The sequence below is a fragment of the Pongo abelii genome, chromosome 3, assembly GCF_028885655.2.
Source record: "Pongo abelii isolate AG06213 chromosome 3, NHGRI_mPonAbe1-v2.0_pri, whole genome shotgun sequence".
NCBI classification, from domain to species: Eukaryota; Metazoa; Chordata; class Mammalia; order Primates; family Hominidae; genus Pongo; species Pongo abelii.
In genome coordinates this window covers 22,398,984-22,412,558 of record NC_071988.2, presented here as the reverse complement: position 1 = coordinate 22,412,558, position 13,575 = coordinate 22,398,984, and the positions used below count along the sequence as shown (strand labels likewise).

Genomic DNA, 13,575 nt, shown 5'->3' with positions numbered 1-13,575 from the left:
CCCAGTGGAATTGATCTTTAAAGGTCAAATTCAATTTTACCTTCAAAATCGAGGAGACATGGATGTGAAAGTTGCCTCTTGATAATAATCTTTAGTGTAAAATTCTTTCTGTATTCATTTAAAAAATCTTTAGGTTAAAGACAGAGGAATAATGTCATCTTCCACCACCCCCAAGTTTCAAAAGGACTGACAGATTGACATGGAGACTATCAATATGGAGATTCAAGTCATCACTGTTCGATCTATATAAAGCTCTTTAGAGAAAGTCTCTATGGAACTGTAGCAAGCTAGACTTGCTAACACTTCACCAGATATTTAAGTCTACTCATCTAGTCAAACACAATTGCTCAACAGACATAGACACCCCACTGAGGGGTTGACTCTTTAAAACTTACATTACAGAGAATTAGAAAACACATTTTCCCCCCGCAAGTAAGGTGGGTCCCAAAATAAGAGGACCAAAGGGCTGGCTAAGCTAAGCATACCCAGTTGCTTTTTTCCCAACTCAGCTGTCAAATGGTATGCTGCTATAGAATGAGAGAGACCAGTAGTCCCTCTACGTGACAAAAAATAGTGAAACAGAAATAGTCATTTCAATCTTATTATGTCCAATGCAGTGATCCTAACCTTCCTACCATCCTCCCTCTAACCTAATTTCCTTTCAGTCTTTACACACCGTTAAGTGGAAACTTCATCCTTGGCGCCTTCCCCCCACACCCAACCCCCCGCCAACAAATCCTACCTCACAGCAGGTCTATGTGCATCAAATCCTGCTACCCAGAACTTACTCTCAATACTTGCCATCCAGAACTTAGTCCCAATAATTTCAGTAATCACGTTAAAGCAATGGTCAGATCTTGCTACTCCTCTGCACAAAACCTTTCAGTGGCTCTCATTGTACTCAGAATGTAAACTCAAATTATCATTTTAATTTGCCTAGGTTACCGCTGTTAACTTTTAAAATAAGTTTTATTTACACCAGTGTTTACAAGGTCATTTTTAGTCTTTAACCTGTTAATTCTCTCAAGTCCTCTTCTAATACCTTCTTGATACTGTTGCAGCCTCTCCAGCCTCCCAGTGGCTCCTTAAACCCCCAGAGGTGCCTACCCTATGGCCTTTGCTCTTGCTGTGCTCTCCGTCTAAAGACCTGCTCACCTAAATATCCTCTTGGCTGATTCTCTCTCTTCCCTGACATGCTTGTTCAAAAGTCATCTACTCAAGCAGGCAGACCATGGCCATTTATTACTTTATCCCAGTTGCTCTTCTTTACCCCACCCCTTTTTTTTTTCCCATAGCATGGAACAATTTGTAACATACTTTAACACTCTATTTTTTTTCAATGTTTACCGCCTATATATCAACATTATATTTCAAATCCTATAAGGGCAGGGATCTCTGTTTTGTTCACAATTCTATCTCAAGTACCTAGCATAATGCTAGCTAATAGAAAACACTCAATAAATATGTTTTGAATGAATGAATCTATCAGAAAATCATGTTGAGTCTACCTTCAAAATATAACTTGAATCTCTATCATACCACATTGTCACAAATTCCTTTGCCGCTAACTTGGTCTTAGCCATCATTTTAATTTGCTTGCATTATTGCTATTAACTTTGTAAATAAGTTTTAATTTACACTTTTTCTTTCCCTCCTTTAGTCTATTCAAACACACACACAGACACACACACACACACACACACACTGCACATACACCACAAATCAAACAAATGCAACAACGAAAACACACACACACACTGCATGTACACCACAAATCAAACAAATACAACAACCACAATTGTAAGATATAAATCAGATGGTGTCAGAGCTCCAAACGCTCTAGTGTGCTCCTTTTTGTTTTTTACCCTGAGTGGAATCCACAGTCTTTCTTGTGGCTTTTAGGTCCTGTGGGATCTACCTTCCTCACCTCTTCTCCTGCCTGACTCACTCCACTCCATCATGCTGGAGTCTTCATGACTCCTTGAAAACACCAGGCTCACTTTTGTCCTGGGCCATCTGCCTCTGCTATTCTCTCTGCTTGGCATGCTCTTTTCCCAAAAAGCTTCATGGCTAGATCCTTACAGCTTTGATGTATTTGTTGAAATGTAACTTTCTCAGTGGAGCCTTCATGACCACGCCCACTTTAAATTCCCCCCACACCCCAACATTGTTATCTTTATTTTTTCTTCATAATACTAACTGGTATATCTAATATGATGTTGCATATTTATTTTGTTCATTGTCATCTCCGACAATGGGGTGTAAGCTTCATAAGAACAATTGTTTTCCTCTACTTTGTTCACTGAATGTCCCCATGGTCTATAGCAGTGCCTGGCACATGGTAGGCACTCAATTAATAACTGCAGGGAGAACAAAATGAAGCATGTACTCTTGGCATTTGGAAATGCTCAAAGGAAATACACGTGTATTAGTCAGTGCCCCAGCAAGAAACAAATTACACATTTGAACTAATTTGAGCAGAGTTTAATAGGAGGACTATTTTCAAAGGTGAGGGCAGGGTATAGGGAGCCCACATAGGAGAGTATTTTATTCCCAGGCTAGAATCATTGCCAACCTCCCTTTATTCTTTTCAATGAAATCCAGAAAACAAGAGTGCCCTTGGATATGCTCACACTTACTGGCATCAAGCAGTTGGAAGGAGGAGGCAGAGTAGACCCAAAGGGCAAACAGATGATATTTGGAATAATACTGATGGTGATTTCTCATGGTATGACTGAAAGAGGGTCAACAACGTATGATCACTGTCCATATTCTCTCTGTGTGTATGCATGCACGTACATGTATGTGTGGATAGTTATATATACATCTGTATGCACATATATAAATAAAAATACATGTTTTCTAGGATATACTTAAATTGTCTAGAAATTCATTCACCAATTACCACTATTTATGCAACTTAAAGGCTAAAGCTTTGCATATCTTCTAAGACTGACCTTAGGTGCCATCCTGTATAAGATTTCCTGGATTCCTAGTGGCATGGATTAGTTTGGTGGCACGGACTGGAGGTAGGGGGTATTCATTTAATAGGTCATTGTGATGTAAAACTGATGGCTTTGTGAGCAAGTGTATATGACTTTCACAAATAAATAATATCAAGTGATTGGAATATTGGGAAGGTATTAGTTAAGGAAAAGTGGGAGAGCATAACAGTGGGTCACTTCAGGTAAAATGGGGAAGACATCTCTGAAGAAGTGATCTTTGATCTCAGATCTGAATGATGGACAGGAAACCATGTCAGGGAAGTGCCAGAGAGAGAACATTTTAGGCAAAGAGAAGAGTGAGTATATGGATAAGTTTGGGTAACAACATTCTCAGTGGACTCATAACATAGGGAGGGATATCCAGAGAGGAGGAGACAAGGTATAAAATCAGGCAGGGATCAACTAGGTGATTTGTGACTTTGTAGGTCACTGAAGGAGCGGGTATTTTATTCAAAATACAAAAAGAAGCCATTACATGGCTCTGAACCTGGGAATGACATGGTGTGATGAACATTTTTAAATATTCTCTGGTCAGTCTCTAAAAAATATTGTAACTCCTTACTTTCGTTAAAATGAGACTGTCAAACCTCTATCTCATTTTATTTCTTAAAAAGCATATTGTAGAAATTTGTTTTAAATTATTGTTTGGTTTTCTTTAAATTTCCATATTTTACTTGAATTTATATCAGCCATCTTATTTGGGTTTCTTCTCTATGCTCTTTTTTGGCTTTCTGAATTTTTCTGCCTTTTGCAGAATTTATGGAGTACTCTTTGTTTCAGTTTAATTTCCTCTACTTGTTTGGATAGCATACAAAGGGATTTTACATCCTTTATTGTATGTAATTCATTTGTAGCACTTAAACTTAACAAATTGGTTAGAGACATACATTTTAGAATTAGACTTGTAGATTCTGACCCTTACTCTACCACTTACTCCTCCTGGGTATTATCTGGGGCAATTTTTCTTATCAGTAAAATGGGAAAATAGTACATAGTTCATAGGGGAAGATCACATCAGTTCCTACATATAAAGCACCTAGTGCTTGACATATTGTAAATGTTATAAGAGTTTACTACATTGCAGTGGTAGAATTGGGACCACCCAAAAACATACTCCTTCCCAGAACCTGTGAATATGACCTTATTTGGAAAAAGGGTATTTTCAGATATAATTTACATAAGGATTTCAAGAGGACACTAGTTTGAATTAGGGTGGGTTCTAAATCCAATGACAGGTGTCTTTATAAGAGGTAGAGAGGCCGGGCGTGGTGGCTCACGCCTGTAATCCCAGCACTTTGGGAGGCCGAGGCGGGAGGATCACAAGGTCAGGAGATCAAGACCATCCTGGCTAACACGGTGAAATACCATCTCTACTAAAAATACAAAAAATTAGCCAGGCATAGTTGCAGGCGCCTGTAGTCCCAGCTACTCGGGAGGCTGAGGCAGGAGAATGGCCTGAACCCAGGAGGTGGAGTTTGCAGTGAGCCGAGATTGCGCCACTGCACTCCAGCCTGGGCAACACAGCAAGACTCCATCTCAAAAAAAAAAAAAAAAAAAATAGGTAGAGATAGACATCCAAGAGGGGAAGGCCTTATGAAGATAGAGGCAGAGACTGAAGTGATGCAGCTACAGCATGAGGAACACCAGGAAACTGTTGCACAGCTGCACAAACACTAACAGTGAGGCATGGGTTGGGTTTCTCCTTCAAAACCTTCAAAAGAAACTAACAGTGCTGACATCTTCATTTTGGACTTCTGGCCTTTCGCCCTGTGAAAGAATAAATTTTGGTTGTTTTAAACCACCCAGTTTGTGGTAATTTATTATGGCTGTCCCAGGAAACTAATACACACATTCAAAATGAATGTTTAAAATACTTTAATACCTCCCTCAAACCAAGGCAAAATTCTTACCTTGCTGTTCTATTTCCCTCCTGTGTCCAATGCCCTCCCATGTTCGGTGAAATCATCTAGACTTTTACTTTCAGTTTATTATAACTGTGTGTTGTGTCTTCATATTTTTACAAATCATTCTTCAGCAATTGTTTTAAGATTAACAGCCATTATATTAATAATAATTTAGGCAGTTGTAAGACTTACAAATATCTTATTAACTAATGTTCCTTGAATCCTACATCTTTTTTCTGCTAGGAAGCTTTAATATAGAAAGCAAATGACAGGAAGGGCCCTAACAATTGGGTTTACAAGGTTTGCTGATGCTAAACCTCCTGTAATCTATGCAGTACATAGCATAAGTTTATACATGTGAAATATAATTCATATAGGTAAATGTTACCATAATTATTATCATTAACTTTATCATCATCATTACATTTAAGACAACATGACATATACAGTTGCAAACCTTCACATGGCAAGAATAGGTGAAAAGCGCAGATTAAAAGGTGTCATTTTTGTGTGTGTGTAATCACTTTTTGCTTTTACTTTTCAGTCCTTTTCCTACGTATCTCTCCCTCTACTTAAAGACTTAGTGCGAATGCCAATTACTCAAGCTTGAATTAAAAGAGGTGAGAAATCTATTTATCATGTTATGATTTTCATACAACACATCTACAGAGCCTAGGAGCATTAAAGGAAATGCAGTCACCTTTTATTTTCTGTCCAATTATTTGCATACTTTTTGGAGAAAAGTGACAAAAATCAGCACTTTTTAAAATGTATATTCATTAACTTCCAAATGAAATTGCTCTAACTGCCCAGAATAGTGTTTGGGATCTTCCATCGGCAACACTGACAACTGTCTCATATTTCATGGGATTATTTAAAGTGAGTTCCTGACTCACATCCATATTTTGCCAGCCATTCATTTATTCAACAAAGATCTTTGATCACACGCCCTGTGATGGGACCCGTTTTTGGCATAGATATTCCTGAAAGTGAAGAAAACAGATAAAACCCCAACTTGCATGGAGTTTTCATTCTATCAGGATTTTACTGACCATACACAAGCAAATGAATATGCAAGTTCAGGTAATGATAAATGTCACAAATAAATTAACACTGAGAAAGACAGTGTGAAGCCATAATACTCTGATAGGATTTGATAATACCCTGTAAATACCGGTTTTTCAGTGGGTGCTTTACTTATTTGTTTGCTTTTCTAGCTTACTTTTAAGTTGACACAGGACTGGAAAATTCCAGTCATCCTCAAGGGAAAGGAGGTCCTGAAAAGAGGAAACAAGGAAAGACCTCACGGAGTCAAAATTGAGGTGTTCACGGGCATTGAATATGGAAAATGACTCAAGCTGCTTAGGATGAGATGCATGGTCAGAATGATTCAGCACAAGGGATATGTAACACCCTGAGGATTAAAACAAAGGTAGTGTCTAGAATGTTGCTGAATATGACAAAGAACTTTTAGATCAGAACTCCAAGAATGAAGAAGATGAAGAAAAACAGACCTCATGATTATCAGCTAAGGCCACTCCTAGCTCAATCATGTGTAGTCAGTGACTATACATACCATCAGTGAAATAATAAATATTATGTCTATTTAATTTTTCTATAATCTGCTCATTCTTCTTATTCATGTGGCTTATCAGAAAAAATTGCCATAATCTTTAAAATTCCCATAATTAGATTGATTTCCCATATTATTTAATTTCCTTTGAGAAAATGTATTTAAATCTAAGCTTTTTGAATTAGCTATTGCTTTAATCAAACTCCCAAGCTATTACTTAAATTGACAAACATATATTAAAGGGAAAAAACAAAAGAGAGAGAGGGAAGGTGGACATGCCGGGATGCAGAATCAATTTTAGCAGCCAAGGAGCAGCATTAGGGAGTGTCAGTGACCAAGAACCCACATAAGCAAAGATGAGGGCTCCGACAGAAGAAAGGCAATAGAAGCTATATTTACTCTATTGGACATTTTGCCAGAATTTTTACAGTGTTTTACATTTTCATCATCCATCTCTTTCACTTTGATGTTCATTAACTCATTTTTAAAATGAGCCCAGAGGTTTCAGTGGCTTTGGTTTTGCTATTTAAAATGGGCAATGGTGTGCTGAACAGATGGACTCACTCTAGATTATATAGAATGCAAGAAATAGTCACTTTTGGAGTAAAAGACCCTTTTTGTTCCTCATACCAACACGATCTCCTTATAACTTCAGCACATCTAAATGCTTGATATCTTATGCACATCCCATTTAGACAGAGTTCCTAAATAAAAACTCTCAGCATTTTTTCTTTTGCTCATCTTATTGGCATTACTGTAAAACTTGGTTCATTCTCATTCCATGGAAGCAGCAGATTTTTATATTGGTTTGATGGATATAAAGTGAAGATAAATCTTGCTGTCCATGTTGTTCTTTCATTGGGATGGAAAGCTATTGACATTGCAGGAATCAGGTATCCATATGCCTTTTAGGAAAAGAAAAAGTGCCCCAATCCCTTGCACAGCACTTTTTCATTTCTCAGTGTCCAGATATCCGGCAAGGTATGCCTCTCCAAAATGGAATTGGCTTCCTTCTTAAAACTTGTAGACAAGATTTATTCAAACCCACTGTTTCTCTATTCAGGTCCATAATAAGATGGTCTAGAAGTACAGTAAATCCACAATATTTGCAAGTGAAGATGGGTAGTTGCACACTTAACCATAGAATTTTTTCTCAAAGTTTCTTTGCAATGTGATTTTTAGGAACTTGGGACATTTTCTCGTGAGTCTATCATTCTTCTTTGGCAAACTCTGTTAGCTTTCTCTGTTGGTACATGGGATGATGGTGGTGAGCAAGTGGAGGCTGAAGCCCTCCAATCCCATAACCACCAGAATAAATTTTAACTCATGTGTTCTATTTGTGCACATATTCTTCCAGAATTCCACAGCAATAAATGAATTGAAATTATTGTGCTGGCTTCCTTGATCAGCGATATGAAATTCTAATTGTTTTCAAATTGTCCAGCTACAGAATTCCTTGAGATGCCCTAAAATGCCATTTTTAAACTCCTTCTCAGTATAGAATTAATGTCACAAGAAAATATGAGAAATCCTTAATAAATTAAGACCCCAAACAGAAGCAAATCCAGAATGATAAATGAGCAAAGAAGCTAAAAGCTATCTTGGTGCAATAGGCAAGAATAGTAATCTAGAGCTTTGACCTTTAATTGTCACCTAGGTTAAAAAAAAATAACAAAAGATTCTTGCGTCTGCTCAAAGTAGGATGTGGAATAGTGACTTCTGCATGATGTCATGACCCTCAAAATCCTATATAATCAGGGAAAAGGTATACTAGGAAAAATGTCTGCCTGAAAAAAGATGACAGTAATATCTTTTCCATTGCCATATGGAAAGGAAAAAGTTTTCAATGAATACTTATATACATAAAACAGTCTAAATTTATTATAAAGTTTAAATTCTTATTTTCTATTTTGCTAAAAACCCTCAAGCTGAGAAAACAGTTTATGGTGTTCCAGGTTTGAAAATTCCCCCAGAAGCCTAGCAAAACCAAATGCATTAATTTATATAGAAACCATCCCTAAGCCTACTCACCATAGAATTTTCAAAAAAAAAAACCCAGGAAATATGATAAGCAAGACTTATACAGTTGACTCTTGAACAACATGGATTTGAACTGCATGGGTCCACTTATATGTAGATTTTTCCTTCAATAAATACATTGGAAAACTTTTTGTAGATGTGTGGTAATTGGTAAAAACTCACAAATAAACAGAGTAGCCTAGAGATATTTAAAAAATAGATATGTTATGAATGCATAAAATATATGTGAAACCATTAATAGTTTATTTTGTTATTTACTACCATAAAGTATATACAAATCTATTACAAAAAGTTAAAATGTACCAAAACAACACACAAAAACACTCAGAGACTGGACATGGCACCATTATAGTTGAGAGAAACGTAAATCAGTATATAGATGCAGTATTGAATCATAACTCCATAAAATTACTGTAGTACATACTATACTATTGTAATAATTTTATAGCCACCTCTTGTTATTACTGCGGTGAACTCGAGAATTGCCAGTATCTGCTTAAAATGCACTGTGATGCTAATCATCTTCACGTGAGCAATTAGTCTCTCCAGTAAACTGCATATTTCAGTAAAAAGTGATCCCTCACAGTTCTCACGTATTTTTCATCGTGCTGAGTCCAATACCAAAAACCTTGAACCCATGTGTAGTGCCACTAGTGATGCTGGAAGTGCTCTCAAGAAGCAAAGAACAGTCAAGACACTATATTTTGTTAAAAGTTGAATAGTTCAAGATATACCATAGATTGAGGTCTGCAACTGTAGTTGCCCACCATTTTAAGATAAATGAATCCAGTGTAAAGACAACTGTAATAAAAGAAAAGGAAATTCATGAAGCTGCCACTGTAGCTGTGCCAGCAGGCATGAAAAGCTGATATTTTTACAAAATATCTTTTAATCTCATACTGAAAATGTAGCCTTTCTGTGAGTGCAGGATTGCTATAAAAAAAGGCATACCTATAGACTCTAGTATGATTTGAGAAAAAGCCAAGTCATTATAGTATATGAAAAAGTAAAATGAATGTGAATAACCTAAAGCTAGAGAATTTAACGCCAGCAAAGGATGGTTCAATAATTTTAGAAAGAGAGTTGACTTAAGAAACGTCAAGATAACAAGAGAAGCAGCTTCTGCCAACCAGGAGGCAGCAGAAAAGTTCCCAGACACCATTCAGAAAATCATAAAGGAGAAAGAATATTTTCCTGAACAGGTTTTTAATGAAGATGAAAGTGCCCTATTCAGGATTTAAGACAGGAAGGGAAAGGCTAATTCTATTGTTTTGTTTCAATGCAGTTGGGTTTATAAACAATCCTTCCTTCATCTATAAAACTGTTAACTCCTAGTCTTGAAGGAAAAAGATAAACATCACCTGTCAGGTTTTTGGCTATACAACAAGAAGGCTCATACAATAACTCTTTTTCTGAATTGCTTTCATTGATGCTTTGTCCCTGAAGTAATGAAGTACCCTTGCCAGTAAAGAATGGCCTTTTAAAGTTCTTTTGATATTGGACAATGCCAATGACTACCCAGAATGCCATTAGCTCAACACCAAAGACATGGAAATGGTCTACTTCCCACCAATACTACAGTATTCTATGAAAAGATTGTCAACACTATGAAAAAGAACCCTGATAGAATATCATGAAAGTCTGGAAGTATTACACCATTGAAGATGTCATGGTTGTTATAGAAAAAGCCCTGAAAGCACTTAAGCCAGAAATAACAAATTCGTGCTGGAGCAAACTGTGTCCAAATGTTCAGGAGTTCATCAGAGAACCAACGAAAAAAAATCGTGGAAAAGATTGTGGATATGGCAAAAAATAGTGGGAGTGGCAGGGGTGAAAGAGTTCAAGATAGGGATCTTGGAGAAACTCAAGAGTTAATAGATAGCACACCAGAGGACTTAAAAGATGTCTGCTTGATGGAAATGAGTGCTCTTGAACCAGTTCAGACAATAAGGAAGAAGATGTAAAAGAAGCAGTACCAGAAAACAAACTGACATTAGACATTCTGGCAGAAGGATTCCAATTATTCAGACTTCTTTTGACTTCTTTTATGATGTACCCTTCTATGACACGGGCACCGAAACTAAAGGAAATGGTGGAAGAAGGATTGGTGCCATATAAAAATATTTTTAGAGAAATAAAGCAAAAAATTCAGATGTAAATTATGACATATTTCCGTAAAGTGTGCTTGCCTTTCCTGCCGCCCGTTCCATCTCCTCCACTTCTTCTGCCTCTGCCACTCCTGAGACAGCAAGACCAGCCCCTCCTCTTTCTCCTCCTTTTCAGTCTACTCAATGTGAAGACATATAAGGATGAACACTTACATGGTGATCTACTTCCACTTAATGAATAATAAATATATTTTCTCTTCCTTATGATTTTAATAACATTTTATTTTCTCTGGCTTATTTCATTTTAAGATTACACTATATAATACATGTAACAAAATATTTGTTAATTAATTGTTTATGTTAAGATTACAGTACATAATACAGATAACATATATGATATTTGTTAATTAACTGTTTATGTTATTGGTAAGGTTGCTGTTCAGCAGTAAGCTATTAGAAGTTAAGCTTTCGGGGAATCAAAAATTGTACATAGGTTTTTCACTGTGCAGGAAGTCAGCACCTCTCACTGCCACGGTATTCAAGGGTCAACTGTGTAAGAATAACAAAATATACCATCAAAAATGACCAGACATTTTTTATGAAACGAATATGTTTTTCGTGAATAAATTTATACTTGACATTTGAACTCCAATGGATACATTAAAAAGCAGACTTGATTTAGCTAAAGAGAGAATTAGTGACCCAAAAATAAATCTAATATAATTACCCAGAATGTAACACAGAGATAGGAAACAAGACAGAATACAGATGATAATACTTAACATAGATGTAATCAGATTTCCTGAAGGAAATAATACAGAGGACAGAGTCAAAATATTTCAGGTCATAATGGCTTAGAACTTTCCTGAAATGATGACATTAAATCACAGATTAGGAAACATAGTTAATCTGAATTGGAATGCATTTTTGGAGATCCACACCAATTTATTCTGTACTCAGCCTGTAGAATGTAAAATAAGATCTTAAATATAGCCAGGAAAAAGCCAAACTTCCTCAGAGAAATGAATATTATATTGATTCCAAGGGCAGAAATGGTAAGTGTAATATACAGCAATGTGTTTACAATAATAACTTTAAAGTGATGGGAGAAATCAGTTGCTAACTTAGTACTGTACAACCAAATAACTTATTAGAAATGTGGACAAAATTACCACATTTTAAATTAAAAAAGAAAGAATTTACCACTGATAGTTTATCACTAAAGGAATTTCTAATGCCATTTCCCAGAAAAGAATAATTTCTGAGAGTCTTAAAGTGCAGGAAGAAATGATAAGCAAAGAAAACAATAAGGCAATAATAAATTTAAACAGACTTCAATGATACAAAACAATAATAAACATAGATAATATATGGAGATAGATATAGAATTACATTTCTGGACAAATATACATATGGGGTGATTTGCTAAAAAAATTCTCTAAGGTCCTTATGTTATTAGGGATTAAATTATTTATACCTGTTAAAATATCTAGAATAGTCACTAACAGATTAGAAACAGATGACATAACTTTCAACTATACAGAAGGATAAATGGAATAAACTTTTAAAAACTCAGTCCCAAAAAGTCAGGAAAGAATAAAAAATAAGACAAAAACACACAAAATGAGATGCCAGAAAAACTCCAATATAGTAAAAATTTCTCTAAATATAGACTAATCTTGGTAGTTAAAAGATAAAATTTGTCCTTCTGGAGTAAACGGTACCTAGTTATATGCTGCTTACAAAAGATAGATTTAAATCAAAGTAAAAGAGTAAGGTTAAACAAAAAATTATTGAAAAGTTCCAAGCATTTGCTAACTGAAAGTGTAGCTATATTGATATAAAAGAAACTTGACGTTAAGCTGGAGGGCATTGCTCAAAATAAAGAGTATCTCTCCATAAGAATAAAAGTTTCAGCTTAACAGAATTACATATTTTAGACTTACAAAAAACTTTGAGTCATAACATAAATAAACATTTACAGTATTAAAAGGGTTGATTAATAAAACAGGATCAGCATTTAACACACATCATTTAGTGGTTAAATTAAACCTAACAAATAAGTAAAAACATAGACTATTTATATAAGTTGATGTATTAACAATATCCTGCATCCATCAATTTGAAAGTATACAGTTTTATAAAAATTTGACTACTTATGAGGTCATAAATGTGATCTCAACAAAACTCAAAAGGTCATTATTATTCAGAGCATATTCTAAGACAACAATGCAATGGAGTAAAAAATAAATATTAAACTTTAACTAAAATGCCAATAAAATTAGAAATTGAAAATAGGCATTTCTTTACATCATTTACGCTTCATCATTTACTTCAGACCTAGTTATAAGATATTGAAAAATATAGTACAAGGATTGAAAATGCATAAAAAATAAGATTCTTTTTCACAATTAATAAGATTGTCCTCATAGGAAACTCAAGTAAACATACAAAGAATTTCTTAAAAATTAATAAGACATGTTATTATATTTGCTGGACATAAGACAAATATATAAAAATCAATTGAATTTCTATGATATGATAAATAGAAAATGTAATTTTAAAACAAGATAAAAATATATGCTACGTGGGAATAAAATTAATAAAAGAGGTACATAACCTTTATAAAGTAAAGTTTAAAACTTTACTATTAGACATAAAAGAAGACCTAAATAATTGGAGAGATATATCATGTTCACAAATAGGAAATCTCAACATTTTAAAATGTCAATTCTCCCCAAATTAATGTATACATTCAATCTAATTTCAATAAAAATTCCAACAAAGCTTTCCAAGGTGATTATAAACCAATATGGATAAAAAAACGGCTAAATGTAGAAGACATTTCTTAAAAAGAATCATAAGAGGGAACTTGTGATATACATTAAGACATCTTATAAAAGCCTAAGAAGTAAGACAACATTATTGGCACACCTTGTACAAAG

General features: G+C 35.1%; 1 long non-coding RNA gene across 1 annotated transcript; it reads left to right on the top strand.

The window, feature by feature from the left end:
• The first annotated feature begins 3,176 nt into the window (after positions 1-3,176).
• Positions 3,177-6,403, top strand: LOC129058926 (uncharacterized). Its single transcript, XR_008524376.2, has 3 exons — positions 3,177-3,301; positions 5,454-5,529; positions 6,127-6,403. It is a non-coding gene; the product is annotated as an uncharacterized LOC129058926 (long non-coding RNA).
• The last annotated feature ends 7,172 nt before the right edge of the window (positions 6,404-13,575 follow it).